The 8556-nt window shown below is 47.0% G+C and overlaps 1 long non-coding RNA gene across 4 annotated transcripts; it reads right to left on the bottom strand.

The window, feature by feature from the left end:
- Nucleotides 1-1186: 1186 nt before the first annotated feature.
- LOC131382679 (uncharacterized) lies at nucleotides 1187-5272 on the bottom strand. Of its 4 annotated transcripts, XR_009212261.1 has the most exons (5): nucleotides 5064-5272; nucleotides 4223-4564; nucleotides 3521-3778; nucleotides 1664-2446; nucleotides 1187-1374 (listed from the first exon to the last, which is right to left on the bottom strand). It is a non-coding gene; the product is annotated as an uncharacterized LOC131382679 (long non-coding RNA). The 4 variants fall into 4 exon arrangements; XR_009212260.1 differs by lacking the exon at nucleotides 1187-1374 and having other exon boundaries at nucleotides 1641-2446; nucleotides 4223-4568; XR_009212259.1 differs by lacking the exon at nucleotides 1187-1374 and having other exon boundaries at nucleotides 1641-2446; nucleotides 3521-3811.
- Nucleotides 5273-8556: the final 3284 nt, after the last annotated feature.

Here is an 8556-nt window from a genome sequence, read left to right as displayed (position 1 = left end):
GGACAAGTATATTGAAAAACCAGGCCAGGCGTGGTGGCTCACACATGTAATCCCAGCACTTTGGGAGGCTGAGGCAGGTGGATCACGAGTTCAGGAGATCAAGACCATCCCGGCTAACACAGTGAAACCCCGTTTCTACTAAAAACACACACACACACAAAAAAATAGCTGGGCATAGTGGCAGGTGCCTGTAGTCCCAGCTACTCAGGAGACTGAGGCAGGAGAATGGCGTGAACCCAGGAGGTGGAACTTGCAGTGAGTCAAGATGGCACCACTGCACTCCAGTCTGGGTGACAGAGCAAGACTCCATCTCAAAAAAAAGAAAAAAAAAAAAGAAAAACCGAATATCCTACGATGCAAACTAGCAACAATCTATTAGTGAAAATGCACTGTGATGTGTGGATTCATCTCACAGAGTTAAGCCTTTATTTTCATTCATTAGGTTGGGAACACTCTTTTGGTAGAACATACATAAAAGACATTTTGGTGAACAGTGAGGCCTAATGTAAAAAACTGAGCACTTTGGGATAACAACTAAAAACTATATATCTGTAAAAATGGTTTGTGATGTGTGGATTCATCTCACAGAGTTAAACCATTGTTTTGATTCAACAGGTTGGAAACACTTTTGTTGTAGGATCTATGAAGGGACATTTTGGAGCTGACTGTGGACTATAGTGAAAAACCTAATATCCCAGGATAAAAAGTAGAAACAATCTATCTGTTAAAATAATGTGTGATGTATGTATTCATCTCACAGAGTTAAACCTTTTTTTAAATTAAGTTAAACCTTTTTTGTTGTCGTTGCTCCCCCGCAAGTTGGAGTCCTTCAACTTGGGCACCGGGCCATGTTGTGGAGAGCTTGTGCAATGAAGGGAATGTGGGGATGGAGTTGGTAGCAATTTCTGGGTCATCTGTCTGCAACTTTTTTGCAGCTGAAATTGTGGGACCCTATCCACACCTCAACTGATTGTATCCTCACCTGTATTTAACTTAACTGCTGCTCACACTCTTTGTCCCAGAATGAAATCACAAGGTGATGGAAGAGTGCCTGGCTCACGAAGTGAAGCACCTGCTTGGCTGAAAACCGAATTTGAGGTGGATTCAGGAAGCCCTACGGACAGGACTGCTAGGGTCTGGCACTGAGTTGGCTGCAGGACAATGAGGCACTGGGAGGTGTCTGCTCTCGGGTGTGATATGCTCCTGTTCTTTATTGAAGAGTGGCTGCTTTGCACGGGAAGGTGATTTGGATCCCTGTTGGTCTTAGTCAGACCACAATTCACTGCAGATCCAGGAACCACGGAAAAACAAAAAACACACAGCCCCATAGCCCAAGTGGAGACACACCGACAGGTGCACCAGAAGGTGGCGTGACTCGAAAAAAAAGAGCAGCGGTGCATGAGCCAAATATGCACCAGAAGGTGGCGTGACTCGAAAAAAAAGAGCAGCGGTGCATGAGCCAAATATTTTTTAGCAGATGACACTTATACACACACACACACACACACACACATACAGCCACACACACACACGCAGACATCCAAAACTCACAGCACTCTCACAGAAACACACAGCCCGGCAGCTTCTGAGGCTGCGCAGTTCTGCTTCACCAGAAAGTCCATCCGGCAAGAGCACAGTGCTGAAAAACACAGGCGGACTTTACCTAGAAATTACAGTGAGGCAACTGTCAAGGAGACACACCCCACACCGAGTAGGCAGGCCTGACTCAGCCTGCGGATCCTTTTGGAACTTAGGGATTTCACAGTGTATTTCTGAAGCTCCACTTGAGGTTTCCTCAGGCTGACTCTCCACTGCCATCTGCTAGGATTGTGGGACTATCACTTGGATCTTTAAAGGAAGACAGGTGAGACTCCAACGCAGACGCATGTCCACAGAGGTCTTCCTCTCCACCAAGCCACAGACACTTGCAGCCAGGCAACGGTGGCATTCACTGTGAAGTGAGCGTTCGCTCACAGCTTGTGCATGGTGTCCCGAGACTGGCGCATGTGCATTCGCGAGGCAGCCTTGGGAGCTGAACTGTCAGGGCTGTGAGCCTGCCTAAGCAGAGAACAATAGTACAGGCAGAGCCAGCCTGGTCTCGAGAATAAGGCTGTCTGTGACAACCACAGCGAGACGCTATAAGTCTTCACCATAGCGCCTCCTGGGGCCATATCCGTGGTCAGGCACCAGTGGAGGGGGAGAAGTTTCTAGAATTTAAGGTGGGCACTGGAAACGGCTCTTCTGTTTCCATTGCCGAAAGAGGCTGTGACGGAATTGGGTCCCATGGGGATGGGAATACAATCTGGTAAGATAAGGGGTCTGGGGGTGATGAAATCATCCCTGATACACTGGAGGTGGGTGTCACTGATAGATGGCCGGGCCCTTGAGCTCACCGCCACACTTCATTCTGGGCCTCACAGATGCTCCTGCTTCTCAGCACAGCAGTCTGGGAATGGAAAGAACCAAGACAAAAAGAAGTCCAATGTGGTACCAGGTCTTTGAAGTAAAACTGGCAACACACAAGAGCAAATGAAATTGAGAGATTGTCTCAGAGGCCTTCTGGGGTGGTAACAATCCTGAAGAGCGTGTCCAGGAATGCTGCTGAGGGTCATTGTTGACACCACATGGAAGCTAAGAAAAATCAGTGCTCGCCTAAAAGAACCAGAGGGCCTGTGATAAAGTCCAAGTCACGTTGAAAGATTTCTGCTAGAAGACCCAAGAGCCTCCTGCAAAGTAAAACAACCCCAGCCCCTGCAACTAGACCACTACCCACCACCTGGAGTGCAGCCAGCCTACCCGAACCAAAGTCCCTTTTTCTCCTTGAAACCTCTGGCAGCCAAAAGATGTGTGGCAAGAGTCAGGTCCACCCAGCAACAGCCCAATGATAAACCGCCTCCACAATGAGAAAGGATGTGCAGATGAGATTAAACACAGCCTAGATTACCAGGCAAAAGCCAGACACGGCTGCATGCTCTCATCCTACAGGAATCATGCCGCCCTCTGATAGAAGTGAGAGAAAAAAGAGGTTCCTCGATGGCAGATATAACGCAAATTTACGATTCCAAAAATATCACAGCTGCCCAGTAATTAAAACGTGACAGTGTTTAGAAGGAAACACTCATGAAATGGATCTCCATGTGTGTCGTTTTCCGGCAACTGGGAAACGTTTACTGTGGAAGACTTTGAGGCAGACCCAGGAAACCCTAGACCCACGAGGAACATGGAAGTGAGGAATAGAGGAGGCCAGTGTGGAGGCCAACCCAGCATCAATCCATCCCACCCCTATGTGGCTCTGTGAATGAAAGCCAAAATTGGGAGCTGGCCAAAATGGCCCCAGTTTGTGCTCCAGCTGTTCCCCGCATGTTGGAGACCACCCACCTGAGCACAGGGCCATGGTGTAAACAGCTTGTGCAATGAAGAGTGCAAGGATGGAATTGGAAGCACCTTCTGCCATCTCTCTGCACCTTTTTGCAGGGAAAGGTGTGGACCCCACCCACACTTCACCAGATTATATACTCACCCCAATCTGAACTTACGGCGCTCACCCCTCCTTCCCGGGACGAAATCCGAAGACGATGGAGGAGTGCCCACCTCATGACGTGAAGCACCTGTTCGGCTCAAAACCGAATTCGAGTTGGATTCAAGCGGCCCTGAGACAGGATTGCGAGGGTCTGGTTGCGAGTTTGAGAGGATCGGTTGGTCCCAGGACAAAGAAGTCATGGGAGGTGTCTGCCCTTGGGTGTGGTGTTCTCCTCTTCTTTCTTCAAGAGTGGCTCTTCTGCAGGGGAAGGTGATTTGGACCCCGGCCTGTCTTGGCCAGCCCCGCAATTCACCGCGGAGTAAGGAAACACAGAAAAACAAAGGACATGAAGCGAGGCAGCCCAAGCGCAGCCACACAGACAGGTGCACCAGAAGGTGGGGCAAGATGAAAACGAAAGTGCTGCAGTGTGTGAGCCACATTGCTTTCAGCAGACAACACTTAGACACACACACACACACACACACACACAGACACACACAGCCACATACACACGGAGACATACATCACTCGCAACACTCCCATACAACACACAGCCCGGCAGCTTCTGAGACTGAGCGGTACTGCTCTGCCACGAAACCCGAACGGGCACGAAACCCTACCGGGAAGAGCAGCCCCAGAAAACACAGGCGGGCTGTACCAAGAAATGACGAGGGGGCAACTTTCAAAGAGACTCACACTCACAAGGTCTAGGCAGGCCTGAGGCATCCTGCGGGTCCATCCTTAGGGATTTCGCGCTGTATTTCTGAAGCTCCGCTTGAGATTTCTTCAGGCTGATTCGCCACTGCCATCTCCTAGGATTGTTGGACTATCACGTGGATCCTTCAAAGAAGACACGCGAGAGTCCACCGCGGACGCACCCCACAGAGGTCTCTTTCTCCGCCAAGCCACAGATACTTGTCACCAGGCAACAGTGGCAGTCACTGTGACGCGAGACTTCCCTCACTGCTTGCGCATGGTGCTCGGATTCTGGCGCATGCGCATTCGTGAGGCAGCTTCCGGAGCTGAACTGTCAGGGCTGTCAGCCTGCCTAAGCAGAGGAAAATGGTTCAGGCAGATCCAGCCTGGTCTAAGGAGGTGTCTGTGCTTAGGTGTGGTGTGCTCCTCTTCTTTCTGCAAGAGTGGCTTCTTTTCAGGGGAATGTGATTTGGACCCAGGCGTGTCCAACCAGCCCCCCAATTCACCGCGCATTCAGGAAACAGAAAAACAAAGGACACGAAGTGAGGCAGTCCAAGCAGAACCACTCAGACAGGCGCACGAGAAGGTGGGGTGAGTCCAAAACGAAAGCGCTGCAGTGTGTGAGCCACGTTACTTTCAGTGGACACCACACGCACACACACACACACAACACACACACGGAAACATACATCACTCGCAACACTCCCACAGCAACACACGGCCCGGTAGCTTCTGAGACTGTGCGGTACTGCTCTACCACGAAGACGCATTGGGGAGGGAGCAGCACCAGGAAACACAGGCGGGCTGTTCCTATAAATCACAGGGGGCAACTTTCAAGGATACTCACACCAACACCGTCTAGGCAGGCCTGACGCATCCTGCAGGCCCTTTTGGATTCTTAGGAACATCGCGCTGTATTTCTGAAGCTGCGCTTGAGATTTCTTCAGGCTATCTCTCCACTGCCATCTCCTAGGATTGTGGGAATATCACGTGGATCCTTCAAAGAAGACAGGCTAGAGTCTAATGCGGACGCAGGTCCACAGAGGTCTCCTTTTCCGCCAAGCCACAGATACTTGTCGCCAGGCAACTGTTGCATTCACTGTGACGCAAGCCTTCGCTCACCGATTGCACAAGGTGCCCTGAGACTGGCGCATGAGCATATGCGAGGCCTGAGACTGGCGCATGCGCATATGCGAGGCAACCTCGGCCCCTCAACTGTCAGGGCTGTCAACCTGCCTAAGCAGACGAAAACGGGACCGGCAGAGCCAGCCTGGTTCGCGAAAAAGCTGCCTGCGCCAACCACTTCGGGGCCCTCTGCCGTCTCCGTGGTTGCTTCCCGCTGGAGGAGGAGGAGTGTCAAGAATGTGAGGTGGGCGCTGGAAACTGCTTTTCGGATTCCATTTCCGAAAGAGGCTGTGTGCAGGAATTGGGTCCCATGGGAATGGGAATACAGTCTGTTGAGTTGATGAGGGGTCTCTTGGTAATGGAATCATTCCTGATAGCCCTGAGGCGGATGTCAGTGAAAGATGGCCAGCCGTTGAGCTCACTGCCTCCCTTCATCCTGGGCCTCCCAGACGCTCCTGCTTGTCTGCACAGCTGTTTAGGAATGGAAGGAACCACGACAGAAACAAGTCCAATCTAGTACATGATCTTTGAACTGGAACTGGCAACCCACAAGGGCAAGTGAAGTTGAGAGAGTGTCTCAGAGTCCACTTGGGGTGATTGCAAGGCTGAAGAGGGTGTCCAGGAGTGCTGGTGAGGGTCACTGTGGAACTCTGACAGTAGCTAAGAAAAATCAGTGCTTGCTGAAGAGAACCAGAGGGGCTGGGCTGGAGTCCAAACCACGTTCAAAGATTTTGGCCAGAAGACCGAAGACCACCCCGCGAAGTGAAAACAACCCCAGCCCCCACAACTAGACCACTACCCACAACCTGGAGTGCAGCCAGCCTACCCGAAGTCCCTTTTGTTCCCTGAAATCCCTGGCAGCCAAAAGATCCATGGCAAGACTTAGGAGTCAGCTAAAAGCATAATTACTAAGTCACAACAATTGTCTGTGGATGGCAAAAAGTTTTAGGACACCAACTGTTAAAGGCAAAATTAAATAGAAATGTTTGTTACTTCTGTTCCATACAAGAATTTTACATAACAGTTGTAATTATTTATAATGTACACTAAAAAATAGTACAATTATAAGAGTTTCCCATAACTTTGGAATATATAATGATAACATTTTTTTACAAACACACCACAAAGAAATTCTAACACCATTTCATATTTGACCATGCTTCCTGTATGATTTTTCTATTATATAAATCAAATATGTCATGTTTGGACTTTAGGAGACCTAATAGCTAAAAGTTCAATTAGGTCAGAAAAAGACACCATTTATAATATGATTATGGAACATTTGTCAAATATCAAAGGTTTAAATCATTTTATACTATAAAAGAGATTTCTAGGTTACCAAAAGTTATCCATTTAGTCAAAATGTTAACTCAAAACTTTTTAAAGGCAAAAACCTATACTCATTAATAGAGGGAAAACTTAGCTTTCTAAACAATCTCTTTCTTTCCTTTTTCTTATTTTTCTTATAGCTTATTCAAAGGCAAACAGAAACTTTTCATTATTATTAACACATGAAAATCTTGTTCTAGAGGGAGAGCCAAATTTCACCTCTGCATCATGGTACTATTAATGTCAAACTCGATTCTTAATATAACTTTATAGACAAATCTATCCAATTTTAATGTTTGACCATGAGGTAAGAGTCTCATTAAACCTTCTTATAACCCTGTACAATTTTCTGTTAAAGAGCAGATCAATGTTCCAAGAAAACCGCATTGTGCTTTTATTTTAATGTTCAATTTATGAAAAATCTGAATGGTACTTTTTAACTCTAGCTAATATAGACATATAGACACACACAGAATTTCTTCTACAATCTTAAATGTTTTACAAACCTTCCACAACTTGCTCGAACCTTCAGCTTTATTCTAACTTAAAACAATCCTGTAACCCACTAAAGAAGCCTGACCCCCCCCCCAAATTTGCCTTCTTATAATCTTTTACCTAAACACCTTGGATGTAAAACTGTTTCTTGAGTAGTCTCAATTACATGGAACAATGCTAACTATTGGCAACTTTTAGTTTTGGTGAAAAACTTGGCAAATGTAAACCAAATATGAAATTCTAAGAATCCCCCTCCCCAATTATATGAATGAACTCCTCTTCTTGGCCAGGAGCCTTTCAGAGTTAATCAGAAAATCTAGTTCAGGCATTGTGGAAGAGGGGATTAGACATGTCTCATTATATCCCTCCAGTATTAACATTAACACAAACATTAAGCATGATAAGAAACATTTACAATATATTTTCTCGGAAGCCTGCTACCTGGAAACTTCTTCTGCATGATAAAACCTTGGTCTTTATAACCCTTTATCTTGACTCAGACACATTCCTTTCTACTGCTAATAACTCTTCTAACTAACTACCAATCGTAACATGTTTAAATCTGGCCGAGTGTGGTTGCTCATGCCTGTAATTACAGCACTTTAGCAGGCTGAGGAGGGTGGATCTCTTGAGCTCAGGAGTTGCAGACCAGTCTGGGCAACATGGTGAATCCCAGCCTCCACCGAAAAAAAATACAAAAAACTTAGCCAAGCATGGTGGCATGCATCTGGGGTCCTAGCTACTTAGAACACTGAAGAGGTAGGATCACTTGAGCTCAGTGGGCAGAGGTTGCAGTGAGCCAAGATCACACCACTGCACTCCAGCCTGGGTGACACGGTGAGACCCCATATAAAAAATAAATACATGAATAAATAAAAATAAAATAAAAAGAATATATTCAAATCTCCCTATGACCTGGAAGCCTGCACTTAGAGTTGTCTTGCCCACTCAGATCAAACCAATGTAAATCTCACATGTATTGATTGATGTACTGTGTCTCCCTAAAATGTATAAAAACAAGCCGTGCCCCAACCACCTTGGGCACATATCATCAGGACCCCTGAGGCTGTGTCACAGGCATGTTTTTAACCTTGGCAAAATAAACTTTTTAAATTGACTGAGACCTGTCTCAGATATTTTGGGTTCCCAACTAGTAACCACAGAGAGATTCTGAGTGGAGGTGCCCCGATCTTTGACAAATCTCCTATCAGTGCTTCAAACCAGCTTGATCTATCCTTATGCTCAAACCAATGATACAATTTGCTGAGGCCTGGGGGCCCCCTCCCTCCAGGGAATCCCTAATATCCCCAAATCTGGTTGACATCTAAAGTTTATTTTGCTGTCCAACTTCTTTTATGGAGTTTTGCTTGCTTCCAACAGTGAAGTCAAGT

This window comes from Hylobates moloch, unplaced genomic scaffold, assembly GCF_009828535.3.
Source record: "Hylobates moloch isolate HMO894 unplaced genomic scaffold, HMol_V3 SCAFFOLD_1090, whole genome shotgun sequence".
NCBI lineage: Eukaryota > Metazoa > Chordata > Mammalia > Primates > Hylobatidae > Hylobates > Hylobates moloch.
The sequence above is the reverse complement of the archived record's forward strand: the minus strand, read 5'-3'. Positions and strand labels throughout refer to the sequence as shown.